This window comes from Pelophylax lessonae, assembly GCF_965119305.1.
Source record: "Pelophylax lessonae genome assembly, chromosome: 3".
NCBI lineage: Eukaryota > Metazoa > Chordata > Amphibia > Anura > Ranidae > Pelophylax > Pelophylax lessonae.
This window is the reverse complement of record NC_138770.1, coordinates 28,632,448-28,647,178: the sequence shown is the minus strand read 5'-3', so window position 1 is coordinate 28,647,178 and position 14,731 is coordinate 28,632,448. Positions and strand designations below refer to the sequence as shown.

Below are 14,731 nucleotides of genomic sequence, written 5' to 3'. Positions count from 1 at the left end.
GGAAAAATAACTAGAGTCTATACAGAGCCAATAGCTAGGGTTAAAGCCAATGGTATATTATCAGATGCATTCCCAATAAGAAATGGTACAAGGCAAGGGTGCCCACTGTCACCCCTGCTCTTTGCCTTGACACTAGAGCCTTTTTTGTGTAGAATTAGATTGAATCAAGATATTGAGGGGGTAAGGATAAAGGAGAAGCAATATAAAATCGCCGCTTACGCGGATGATCTATTATTCTCTCTGACCAATCCTAGTATATCACTGTCAAACCTGATACAAGAGTTTAAAAAATTTGGCGCTATGTCATATTTGAAAATTTACTTTGGTAAGTCAGAGGCTATGGGAATAGGGTTACCTATATCCCAAGCAAATGTATTGAAAAGCAGCTTTGGTTTCAAGTGGAAGGAGGAGGCGGTGAGATATCTGGGGACATATATACCAGCAAAATTAATACAGGTGTACGATCTCAATTTTCTGCCCTTGATTGCAATAATGAGGAAATTACTAGAACAATGGCATAGTGGGATGCATTCCTGGTTTGGCAAATGCAATCTATTAAAGATGACAGTTCTGCCAAAGTTCCTGTATTTGTTGCGAGCGTTGCCTGTTAAGATCCCGAGCGTTTTTTTTAATGCAGTACACTCCTTGTTTGTGAAATATATTTGGACCCATAAAAAACCACGAATAGCAAGACGAATTTTAACGCTACCAAAGAAAAAAGGGGGTTTAACATTCCCAGATATACGGGCATATTATCAGGCCACGCAAGTGGCCAGAGTTCTGGATTGGTGGCACCACTCGGAAAATAAACTTTGGGTGCAAATTGGGCAAGCACAAACAGAGGTGGACTTGAAGAGAGAGATATGGTGTTATCAGACATTACCTAAAGACCTGAAAAACCATTTAATAATAGGAAATACATTACGTTTGTGTAGGCAATTAAATACTTATACTAAACTGACAACGAACGAGTCCCCCCTATTCCCAATATTGGGGAACCCCCAGTTTACACCAGGCCTAGATAAGAGACAACAAACAAAATGGCCACTGCCCCCACCTATTACTGGCCTTCATAGCAAAGAACACATGGAAGGGCTCCACACATGAAACAAACAAAGGTAAAATTCCCAGTTCAATCTGCTAGCCAGTCTGCTTACCAACCAAATTAACCTGTCTAACAGTTTGCGTCAAAACAGGGGTTTAGTTAACACACATTTGCAAACGCATGTGAAAGCTGCAGGGCCACTCCACGGCTCCCTGTATTACCTGCAGTCCTACTCTAATGAATTTATAAGAGCCTTCACAGTGGAAGCACATGCAAGCGGATGGATAGATATGGGGCAGGTGAGCCTGGAGGTGGCCCATCCCTCCTCTGAAAGGTAATTGGGGGCATAATGGAAGCCCAGCTGATAGTATTACAGCAAAGGCATCCAGTATGTCCACTCACCAGTTTACCAAATTTTACCTTTCTTTGTTTCTAGATAAGAGACAGTTTGCTGTATTGAGGGAGAAGAAATATGAACAGGCCTCGTCTTTTTTGATACAAAAAAATGGCCCTCAATTAACCAATTGATTGATAGAATGGGAATATATGATATGCCTTTTTGGCAAGCAATTCAAATGCATCATTATCTGGCTTCAATACCAAAACCGGAGAGTTTCTGTAGAACATTAACGAGATTTGAACAATACTGTGTGAAGCCAGGGATTCTATTACATACATTATCAATCGCTAATGGGCTACTGACGAACCCGGAAGAACAGCCGGAGTTACCATGGATGGAGAAATGGGGAAGGGACTTGGAATGTAATCTGACAAGTGAACAGATCCAGAGGATATTAAGATTTACTTTTAAACCATCTGGCTGTGTCAAAATTCAAGAGCTGAATTACAAGCTCATAACGAGATGGTATATTACACCTAAGAAAATCCACAGTTGGTTCCCGAGGGAATCGGACCTTTGCTGGAGATGTAGAAAAGAAGTGGGTACACTGTTCCATATTCTTTGGACCTGTGTAGACATAAAACCATTCTGGGCGGGAGTGAAGACTATTATTCAAAAATTCAAGGAATATAAAATAGAAGAAAATCAGTTTTTTTTTTTTTTTGCTGCAGGTGGCGGATATGCCAGTGGGGAGATATGAAAGTTCTATCATTCCTTACTTGGTAAATGCGGCTAAGGCATGCATCCCAGGCAACTGGAAAAAAACACAACCCCCCTCGATGGTAGAATGGATACAAAGAGTCGAGGATATTAGAAGAATGGAAGAGTTAATTGCTGCATCTCAAAATAGACAGGGAAAGTATAAAAAAATATGGGAATTATGGAATCATTTTATCGTCTCTGAGGAAGGGAAACAATTTATAATAGGATAAGTGGAAGAAAATCAGACATGGGGGGTAATGGGTCCTCCATATTACTGGTAACGGAATACTTTGAATAAATATAATATAATTTATATAACTTTTTTTTCTCTCTCTTTCTCTGCGGTTGGGGGTGGCTAGAGAGGGAGGGGGAGGGGGGTTGGGTGGGGATTATAAAGAAAATAATGAAGGAATATAAGTCAAGCAAACAGTAAAAGAATAGTAATAATGTTAAAAAGGTATTGTATTATATGCTGAATCGTTAATGTATATATTTTGAATTCCTAAATAAAATTTATATTTGAAAAAAAAAAAAAAAAAAAAAAAAGAATTTGTATGTCTAAGATCACACTACTACACATATATAGTATATCACAAAAGTAAGTACACCCCTCACATTTTTGTAAATATTTTATTCTATCTTTTCATGTGACAACACTGAAGAAATTGCACTTTGCTACAATGTAAAGTAGTGAGTGTACAGCTTGTATAACAGTGTAAATTTGCTGTCCCCTCAAAATAACTCAACACACAGCCATTAATGTCTAAACCGCTGGCAACAAAAGTGAGTACACCCCTAAGTGAAAATGTCCAAATTGGGCCCAAAGTGTCAATATTTTGTGTGGCTGCCAATATTTTCCAGCACTGCCTTAACCCTCTTGGGCATGGAGTTTACCAGAGCTTCACAGGTTGCCACTGGAGTCCTCCTCCACTCCTCCATGATGACATCACAGAGCTGGTGGATGTTAGAGACCTTCCCCTCCTCCACCTTCCATTTGAGGATGCCCCACAGATGCTCAATAGGGTTTTGGTCTGGAGACATGCTTGGCCAGTCCATCACCTTTACTCTGATCTTCTTTAGCAAGGCAGTGGTCGTCTTGGAGGTGTTTGGGGTCGTTATGTTGGAATACTGCCCTACGGCCCAGTCTCCGAAATGGGGGGGGATCATGCTCTGCTTCAGTATGTCACAGTACATGTTGGCATTAATGGTTCCCTCAATGAACTGTAGCTCCCCAGTGCCGGCAGCACTCGTGAAGCCCCATACCATGACACCCCCACCACCATGCTTGACTATAGGTAAGACACACTTGTCTTTGTAGTTCTCACCTGGTTGCCGCCACACACTCTTGACACCATCTGAACCAAATACATTTATCTTGGACTCATCAGACCACAGGACATGGTTCCAGTAATCCATGTCCTTAGTTGTTTTCAGCAAACTGTTTGCACACTTTCTTGTGCATCATCTTTAGAAGAGGCTTCCTTCTGGGATGACAGCCATGCAGACCAATTTGATGCAGTGTGCGGCGTATGGTCTGAGCACTGACAGGCTAACCCCCCACCCCTTCAATCTCTGCAGCATTGGTGGCAGCACTCATACGTCTATTTCCCAAAGACAACCTCTGGATATGATGCTGAGCATGTGCACTCAACTTTTTTGGTCGATCATGGCGAGGCCTGTTCTGAGTGGAACCTGTCCTGTTAAACTGCTGTATGGTCCTGGCCACTGTGCTGCAGCTCAGTTTCAGGGTCTTGGCAATCTTCTTAAAGCCTAGGCCATCTTTATGTAGAGCAACAATTCTTTTTTTTTTTTCAAATCCTCAGAGAGTTCTTTGCCATGAGGTGCCATGTTGAACTTCCAGTGACCAGTATGAGAGAGTGAGAGCTATAACACCAAATTTAACACACCTGCTCCCCATTCACACCTGAGGCCTTGTAACACTAACGAGTCACATGACACCGGGGAGGGAAAATGGCTAATTGAGCCCAATTTGGACATTTTCACTTAGGGGTGTACTCACTTTCTCTAGCGCTCATCGACAGACGTAGTCCTCGGTGATACACCACCTTCGGGTTATGTTACCTCCGCAGGAGCAGGACTAGACAGAAAATGAAAAAGCTCTGGCCACACCCTAGGGGCAGTCCCAGAGGGTATATCCTCTCTCTCTCTGCCTCAGCAAATCAGTTATTTTCTGTCTAGTTAGGAGTAAGGACCTAGATACCTTGCTGGGATCTTAGGTCCTGGCAAGAATTTTTTTCTTAAAGGATTTTTTAGACAGCTTTTTTTCTCCAGTGTTCCTGTGAGATCTTCAAGCAAGAAAGCTGAACTGGGCGACGGGCTGGATGTTGAGATCCGGTGGTCACCCCAGTTCAGCCTACGAGCGCGTGCAGGCCATAGCTCCGCGCTGGGTCGGCCGCGACAAAGTCCCATTAAAAGGACTAAACCCGCGAGTTAAACGTCTCGCTGAAACGCCAAAGACCATGAGTCACGGCGTTCGTATCGGTCGACAGCCCTCCCGCCCCGGTGGAGAGGGGTACTGTCAGGAGTTGGTGCCCGCCTGGTTCCGGTATGGTGAGTAGTATGTTCCCCCTTTTTCCCTGACGGGTTTTGTGGTGAACGCGGGCCCCTCTCTGTATGGTAAGAAAGAGTCCTTTCTATCCTATAACATGTCACAGATCCTCCTACTTTGAGTGTGATTTTTTGTGTACAAAAAGCCAGGAGGCTTGGTTTGGGAGCTAACAATCTATTGTATACATGTTTAAAAGATGTAATCTGTGGCATTCTGGGAATCTTATGGGTTAAGTATAAGCTACCTACCAGTCAGAAGCCACGGACATGTAGACTGCCTTCCAAATCAGATCTCCAGCTATTAGCAGGCCTCCCGAACGGCCATGCGGTCCGCCAGGGCCGATACCGCCAACCACGCCATATCCCCAGGCAGAGACAGTGTTGTGTGCCCTGCAGCACACCGCCATTCAGCAGGCCGCCGCCATTTTTTCTTGCAGGATCGCACGAGCCGCCATTTTGGCGTAGCCTCGTGTCTCCAGCATGGGGGCGGCCATGTTTGAGGTGATCCTACACCTCGTGGAGCTTGGGGGAGGCGCCGGAAGGCGTGCAGAGGGGCGGAGCCGCCTCCTTTCTTCCTGGGCAGCCAGCCAAAAGACTTCCTGTTTGTCAAGACAGCGCTGTAAGCTGTTGCAGTTTAACTCTGAGCATCAGGTGGTAAGCCTGGGGGTCTATCTCTCTCTCTCTCGATCGATAGCTAGCAGGTAACACTAAGGGGCTTTTTGTGGCGCTGGGGGTCAGAAAAGAAAAAAAAAAAAAAAAGTTTTTTTCTTTACTTTTGAATTATATTATCCAGGAAGTAACTGGAGTTATCATGGACCCTGCCACACATATTCCCCCACCTGTTTCCCTCGAGGGGGCCTCGGGACCCGCCGGTGCACAGAGTATAGAGTCATTTACAGCAATTTTGGAGTCTATGGTGGCTCGGGTGGAGGCGGCCTGTCAGGGACGGGGGTCAAGGAAGCGACCCCCGCCTACCCCTATACTATCTGACACCTCTGACTCAGATTCAGAGATGGTCACGGCAGTTGCAGGTTCCTCTGCAAGGGCTGCTATCCCAGGTAAAGCCCCCTCAGAAAGTGAGGAGGACGCTTCTTCTCTTGCTATTATTCAGGAAGAAGCATTGGTGGACGCACTAGTTGTGGCAGTGCAAGAAACCTTAAAACTTGAGGCTTTACCGGCAGAGGCAACTGAAACAGAGATGCCTTTTGGTACTAATAAGCCCATCAAGACGGCGAAGGCTTTTCCTGTACCTAAATGTTTTGGTAATCAGATTAAAGGAGAATGGGAGCATTCTAAGCGTACCTTTACTATTTCCAAGCGTATTGCTAGACGCTATCTGTTTGAGGAATCCATCATTAAGAAATGGACGGTACCACCAATCGTGGATCCGCCTATTTCCAGGCTGAATAAAGCCACGGTTATTCCAGTGGAGGACACTTCGTCCTTTAAGGATCCGGTGGATCGAAAGATAGAAGCAGAGTCCCGCACTATCTTTTCTCTGATAGGGTCAGCATTTAGACCAGTAATCGTTATTGGTCTAGTTTCCCAGACACTTACGGAATGGGCGAAAATGGTACGCCAAGATCTTAGGGGAAAAGATATTCCCCAGGAGACATCTGATTTGATGGAACAGATCATACAAGGGCTACGGTTTATCTGTGACGCAGCCTTGGACACTACTCCCCTATTAGGGCATGCATCTAAGTTAGCAGTGATCCTCAGACGTGTGCTGTGGTTAAAATGCTGGTCAGCTGACCTAGGTTCCAAAAAGACCTTGACCAATCTCCCTTTTCAGGGGAATCGTCTATTTGGGGCCAACCTAGATGAAATCATTAAGGATGCCACTGGGGGCAAGAGCACTTTTTTGCCACAGGCTGCAAAAGCTAAGGGACCTCGCAACAAGCGAGGACCTTTCTTTACCGCCCATAAAGGACGCCCGGCTGGTACTAGCGGGAAAGGCAAGATTCCTCCAGGAGGGTTCAAGAAGGGCTGGTCGGACAAGCAGGGGACCAACCCAGCCAAACCCGAAGTAAAGGAGTACACAGCCTGAAGGTGCGCCCCCACCCGGTTTCAGGGTGGGGGGACGTTTTCACCGGTATTCAGGACATTAGATCGAGCATCAACCACTACTACCGGTGCGATTCTTCCCTTCCAACATTTAAGTACTACAGGAAGCGGTAGTTACCGTTCCCTGAATAGATCTTTTCCTTTACCTTTTCCTAAGATTAGTCCCGATACCTCACAGGAATCGGATCTGGTTGACCAGATAGGCCAAGCAGCCTCTAGTCGGGTGACTTCGGTCCCTGAGGTTCAACCAGAAAAGATCACCTTTCCTGATAACTATCAGGTATTTGATAAATGTGTGGGAACAGAAAACGACCAGACTTTCTCGGATGGTCGGGGCCAGATAGCTCTAGGGACGCCTGGTTCAGATCCAATCAGCGCCAGTGGTCCTAGAAATTCTAGGCTGGCCTCCTCAAGCCGGCCTGGCCGACTTGGACATGTTAATCGCAGACGTTCCGTGGGAACTTCGTCTCAGGGAGTGTCTGTGGTCTCAAGGACCAATTTACCTTCGTGCTTTACAGTCGCTGGTTTTAATGGCCTGGCCATTGAGACCCAAGTACTGAAGGACAGAGGTTTATCTACTTCAGTCATTCCTACCCTTATTAAAGCAAGGAAAGCGACTTCCAGCAAAGTCTATTATCACACATGGAAGACTTATATTGCGTGGTGCGAATCTTTAGGATTTCCTCCACGTACCTATTCGGTGTCTCGAATATTGGCCTTTTTGCAACAAGGGGTTGAGCAGAAGCTAGCCTTGAGCACCATTAAGGGTCAAGTTTCAGCATTAGCAATCTTCTTTCAGAAGCCTTTAGCTACCAAATCCTTGGTGCGGAATTTCATCCAGGGGGTGCGGCACCTGGCTCCTCCAGTCCGCGCGCCCTTACCGCCCTGGGATCTTAATTTGGTTTTGTCGGTTCTACAGAAACCTCCCTTTGAAAACATTAGGGAGATTCCCTTGCTTACTTTATCCCAGAAGGTGGCCTTCTTGGTGGCTATTACTTCTGCTCGCAGGGTGTCAGAACTGGCTGCATTATCATGCCAGTCACCATACCTAGTGATTCATAGGGATAAGGTAGTACTTCATCCTAAGCCATCTTTTTTTCCCAAGGTGGTTTCAGATTTTCATCTGAATGAAGATATTGTACTACCTTCCTTGTGTCCTCAGCCCAAGCATCATCGGGAACATGCGTTGCATTCCTTAGATATGGTTCGGGCAATCAGGGTATACCTGAAAGCTACGGAATCATTCCGTAAGACGGATTCACTTTTTGTGATCACGGATGGCCCCAGAAAGGGTTTGCCTGCATCTGCAACGACCATTGCCAAATGGATTAGACAAACGGTGGTACAGGCTTATTCTATTAAGGGTCAGAGTCCTCCGTTCCCTGTTAGGGCGCACTCCACTCGAGCGCTCAGTACTTCCTGGGCCTTTCGCCATCAGGCGTCAGTGGTCCAGGTATGTAAGGCGGCCACCTGGTCGTCGGTACATACCTTTACAAAATTCTATAAAATTGATGTGACGGCATCGGCGGATGCCTCATTTGGCCGCAAGGTTTTGCAGGCCGCAATTTGAGGAGACCGGTGGTCTACCTCGAGGGTTTTTTTCTGTTTTTTTGTTGAGTCTCATCATTAAGGATGAGCATTGTAAACTTCTAGTTGGCACCGGTTGGGCCTTCTAGATTGGGATTTGATTTTCATTTTCCCACCCCTCAGTTGTGATACTGCTCTGGGACGTCCCGAAGGTGGTGTATCACCGAGGACTACGTCTGTCGATGAGCGCTAGAGAAAAATGGATTTTTGTAAAATCTTACCGTAAAATCCTTTTCTCTTAGCTCATCGACAGACATAGTCCCCGCCCCTCTGTTTTGGAGTTGGGTTGGGTTAAATTCTCTAAGCACTGCTTTTTCACATAACTGATTTGCTGAGGCAGAGAGAGAGAGGATATACCCTCTGGGACTGCCCCTAGGGTGTGGCCAGAGCTTTTTAATTTCCTGTCTAGTCCTGCTCCTGCGGAGGTAACATAACCCGAAGGTGGTGTATCACCGAGGACTACGTCTGTCGATGAGCTAAGAGAAAAGGATTTTACGGTAAGATTTTACAAAAATCCATTTTTTCTAACCAGTGATTTAGACATTAATGTCTGTGTGTTGAGCTATTTTAAAAAGAACAGCAAATGTACACTGTTATACAAGCTGTACACTCACTACTTTACATTGTAGCAAAGTGTAATTTCTTCTGTGTTGTCACATGAAAAGATAGAATTAAATATTTACAAAAATGTGAGGGGTGTACTTACTTCTGTGAGATACTGTATATTTTATCTTGTACCTAGGATCATCAGGACAGATACCTATATACACAACACATTTTGGTCTGATTTTTCCCCCCTGTGTCTGCCCCAGGTCGGGTTAATTTGATGGGGGTTGGAAGGAAGGCCGTGTGCTAGTAAGTCATGTTTGTATTTATTATGATGTACATGAATACAGATTATGTTCTATGTTTATGAAACACTAATATCGAGTCTGTTCATTTTAAGAGAAAACTGTCTGTACATCTACATAGTCCTGAAGAAGCCTTGTGTGAAACGCGTTGACCAGTGAACAGAGGAAGATAGAGGAATATGATCCGAAGCAAACACAGTGACGTGCCTCCATCCCTAATGGTTAATGCAAACAGAAAACAGAGGTCATGGGACTTTAAATGAGGCCGGTCACAAACTAAGATATACAAAAATAGAATCTGAACGTAGTCATTTATTATACATACAGTAATTGATACAAATGTTGACATCAGTAACAAATATGATGCAGACATGTATACAAAAAAAGCTGAGACAAAAAAATCCATATAGTAAGGAGATTGTTATAATAGTAATAAGATATATTCAGTAATAAAGTACATGGTCGTCACTAAATGTTACATCTAAGTGAAGAGAGGAAATATCTATACCTACACAAACCTTATAATCAGGGCCGTCTTTAATATTGATTGGACCCTGGGCAAAATTTTCTTGGGCCCCCCATGCAATTTCGCTCTCCACCTTCTCTGAAACATACAATAAACAGCAGCTAGACTCAAAATCAGTTTACTTATTTAGATCAGGCAGCAATTGCAATTGGTTGCCAGAGGTTACAGTGTATCATTACTGCTCACTGACTGACTGCTAGAGGTTACAGCACATGCTATGGCTCACTGTTTATTTGCTCGAGGTTACAGCACATGACTACTGCTTGTTGATTGGTTTCTAGAGATTACTGTACAATAACACTGCTCCCTGATTGGTTGCTAGAGGTTACTGAACATCCTTACCACTCACTAATTGGTTACTAGAGGTCACTACATATTATTACTGCTCACTGATTGGTTGCTAGAGGTTACTGCACATCCTTACCGATCAATAATTGGTTGCAAGAGGTTAGTGCACATAATACTGCCCACTGATTGGTTGCTTGGTGCACACCATGGACTGGGGAGGTGAGGGGACCCATCAATAGATAGAAAACTCCTAGGGATACTAAGACTCCTGGGATCAGTGGCATTGCTGGGGAAAGGGGGTGATCAGTGGCAATGCTGAGGGGTAGATGGGATCAGTGGCAGTGGTGGAGGGATGGGATTAGTCAGGAGGCAGTACACTGTGGCAAATTCTGAATCATGTAGAGCAAAGCAGGAAATCTTTGGCAAGTATATAGTGGGGGATTCTACACTGACCACCAATGTGAGGGGAGATTCTACACTGACCACCAATGTGAGGGGCAATTTGCACTGACCACAATGCAATGGGTGATTTTATGCCCCCACCAATATAAAGAGGGATTTCTACACTGACACCAATGTAATAGGAGCATGTTACCAACCACCAGTGTAAGGGGGAATATACAATGACCTCTATGTAAGCAGGAGTTTACACTGACAACCATTGTAGAGGAGATTTGTACTGACCACCAATGTAAGGGCAATTCTGCACTTACCACCACTGTAAAGGGAAATGTACACTGATCATCAATGTAATGAAGAAGTTACACCGACAACCAAAGTAAGGGGGACATTTACACTGACCACTAGTGTGAATGAAAGGATTTTTCACCAAGCCCAATGTAATGAGAAGATTTACACTGACCACCAATGTAACTGAGACATTTAGACTGCATTCACATTTCTTGTGTCAGGAAAACATGCAAAATTGCTTTCCTGACACCACAGAAATGTGCTGCCCTTCACCTGGTACACAGCAGTGGCATTAATTGTTAATGACACCTTCACACATCTGCTGAGATGTGCATATTTACATCCACCAAAATTCACGGTGCTGTGCCACCATGGTGTTTTGAAAAAAGGTTCCCCTACAATTTGCTTACCTTTGCAGAACAGGCTGATGGTAGGCTTAATGATCTCAGTTGTAGACAGGACTTTCAAGCCTTTACCTCCCCAGTGGGCAGCATTCAACAGAAGTAAAGGTGGATATGACCTCAGGGTGTCATGATATACATATGAATGCTGCCTCTATTTACATATCAATGCAGCTGGTCCGCGGCTATTTACATATTAAAGTGGAGTTCCACCCTGGATTTTTTTTTTTTTTTAAATACCCCCGGGACAGTCAGGGCTAGTACATTCCACAATGGCTAGCCTCTGATCTATCCCGGGTTGCACTTACTTGTTAGGACAAATACTTTCCTTGAAAACGTCTTGTCCAGCGCTGCCATCTCAGATGTGGGCAGCTTGAAGCCAGCGAGATCCTCTTCGGCGTCCTCTTCCGCCTTCTTCGGTCCCTCGATGCATTGCACCGGCCCCGCCGTCACTTCTGGTGCGCGCGCGTCATCCCTCCACAGCTTCTGGGCATGCCCAGAAGCTGTTTAGAAGGGGATGATGCGCGCGCCCCGGAACTGACGTCGGGGCCGGTGCAGGCGCAATGATTCCTGGGAGCGATGACGTTCAGCTCCCAGGAATCATTGCAGAGCCAGGAAGTGACGATGGGCCGCGGCCGAGGAAGAAGGAAGTAAGGTAAGTATATTTTCTACGCTACGAGGTAAGTAAAAAAAAAAATGCGATTATCCATTTCTTTTTCAGGTGACCTGGAGCGAGAAGATGGAGGTAAGTATAAAATTAGGGTGGAACTCCACTTTAATGCCACGCAATTTACATATCATTGCAGGTTATTTACAGGTAAACACAGGGTCTGCAGGGGATTCATCTGTACATGGCAATAGGGCAGAGCTGGAAAGCTGTTGGACTAAAACTTTAAGGGAATTTAAACAGGGATAGTTGGCAAGTATGAGGCAGCTGCTTTGGGCCCCACAACAATGATGGGGCCCAGGTCAGCTGCCCCTTTTGCCCTGCCTTAAAGATGGCCCTGCTTATAATATATACCAACTTATCCTTATATATGTATGATGTACATGAGTGAAATTAGTAGGAGACATTGATCTCCTGTGTACGAGCTGAGCTCAGTTTGGGGCCAGTTTCCTCATTTTATTGAGATCTGGTTTTAGATAAATCAATAAATATTATTTTAGGATAAATCCATGTAGTTGTTATCTGTCTCATGCTGTGCCCTTAAAGTCCACACATATGACAGTGGTTCCTTGTAAACATCTGTAGGTTCCCATTTCTCTGGAAAGATAGGATGTTGGGACTCTCATGAAAAAAGTTACATGTAGTCCCCTCCCCCCCAGTCGATACCAGGCCCAAGCCAAAATGTAAAAAAAATAAATGGCGTGGAGTCCCCCAAAATCCATACCGGATCTTAACCTGAGAATGCAGTTCGGCAAGTCAGGAAAAGGGGGACAAGTGAGCGCCCCCCTTCCAACCCATACAAGGCCACATGTCCTCACTATTGGGTGGGGGTGGGTGTTTTGTGGCAGCTCTGCCCCCCACCCCAAAGCACCTTGTCCCCATATTGATGGGGACAAGGGCCTCTTCCCCACAACCGTGGCCTGTGGTTGTGGGGGTCTGCAGGCAGTGGGCTCGTCGTAACATGAAAGCCCCTTTTACCAAGGGGGCCCCCAGATCCCCCCATGTGAATGAGTATCGGGACCATAGTACCTGTTCACCAAAAAAGTGTCAAAAAGTAATAAAAACACACACACAATTTTTGAAAAATTCTTTATTAAAAAATAAAATCCAGCCTCCCCCGATGTAGATCCGTCATCAATCACAACGCCCACCACACCCAAAAAAATGAATTAAAAAAAGACGCTCTCGCCATCATGGAGGCCCTCTGCCTACTGCAGACTCCCCGTTTCACATCTTTTATATAAGTAAGGGGCGGGGTCACCTGTCTACATCACCTGGTGGCCATGCCCCTTCTGACACCAGGGACCCAGCGTGCACCGATCCATGATGTCAGAAGGGGGCAGTGCCATCAGTGCCCCCTTACTTATGTAAAAAAATGTCAAATGGGGGAGGAGCCTGCAGTAGTTCTTTTAAAATAAACGATTTTTCAAAAATTGTGTGTGTTTTTATTACTTTTTGCCACTTTTTTGGTGAATAGGTACAGGTACTATAGTCCCGATACTCATTCACATGGGGGGGGCAGGATCTGGGGGCCCCCTTGGTAAAAGAGGCTTTCATGTTACAACGAGCCCACTGCCTGCAGACCCCCACAACCACAGGCCACGGTTGTGGGGAAGAGACCCTTGTCCAAATCAACATCGTGACAAGGTGCTTTGGGGTGGGGGGTGGGCAGAGTTTCCCCACAGCACCCCCCCATGTTGAGGACATGTGGCCTGGTATGGTTAAGGAGGGGGGGCCTCACTCGTCCCTCCCACTTTCCTGACCTGTCAGGCTGCATGCCGGGGTAAAGGGTCTGGTATAGATTTTAGGGGAGAACCCACGCTGTTTTTTTTCTCATTTTAGCCCCCGAAGGGTCTGGTATGGACTGGGGGGGAGGGGGGACCACGCTGTTTTTTTCTATTGCCAGGCAATGCCGGCATTCTTTTCATTCCAGTCGGTGGGGAAGCTTGCTGACAGCTGATGAGTCATGGTTGGTAAGGATGCGGCCAGCCGGCTTCCCGGCTTGCTGCTCAACAACCAACTATTTCTTCACACAGAATTTGCATCGGTCAATCGTTTTTTTTTTTTTTGACTGATCCGAATTTGAATCGTTCTGAAAAGTTGGAATTCATTCGAAACTGAAAAAACAAAACAAATTTTAACAGATTTCAACAAAATTCATTACAATTTCATTTGGAGATTTGGATACATCCGAATCTAGGAATAACCAAAAATGTCGGAATTTGTATTCGCTTCGAAACTAATTTCACGTGTCTTACACTTAATGGCCACCCGCTAACAGCTGGGCTCCCAGCCAATGCAAATGGCCGCCGATGGCAGGGCCCACTCTCCAGGCATGGATCCTCTACATATGTGTGCCATAACACCACCCCGCTGATAGCTGGGGACTCAATGACCACTCGGGACATCCTGGACATCCTGGAAGACTTCTGGATACCAAAGGAAGCTCCTGACATCCGCACAGGAAAACTTCATACAAAAATGGTCCTATAAGTGAGGAGGACAAAAAAGAAACGCAGCCATTGGCTTATCCTGAACATTAATGGGGGTGGGGTCTTAAGGGGGAGGAACGAGGGAGGGGCTACACAAACGTATGCTGCCATGGACATCTGTCAGGAAAGCACATTATGGCCACTAGATGGAATTGACCATTATAGGAAATGCCAATTCGCCATGACTGGGGGAATGCGAGTCACATTTCATCAACACATTTATAACAACCAGACCTGTGGGTGTTTGTGAAATCTTCCCACACAAAATGTACTCAGCCAATGAAAGGTAAGGACTCCATTTTTATTTTTCTCCTGCTATCAATGGCCGACATGGGACAACACTTCATCCATGACTTTGGTGATCTCTGATCTCCTTATGAAGTGTTTCTTACATGATGAAGATCAGCCATGGAGTATATCTGAGGTGTATATCAGGGTGTGCCTCTT

At 45.4% G+C, this 14,731-nt stretch overlaps 1 protein-coding gene across 1 annotated transcript in view; it reads right to left on the bottom strand.

Moving 5' to 3' along the window:
• Nucleotides 1-14,731, bottom strand: part of LOC309550264 (uncharacterized protein) — a gene marked incomplete at its 5' end in the record, with an annotated part of 231,995 nt that overhangs the window by 61,606 nt on the left and 155,658 nt on the right. The window lies entirely within an intron of this gene.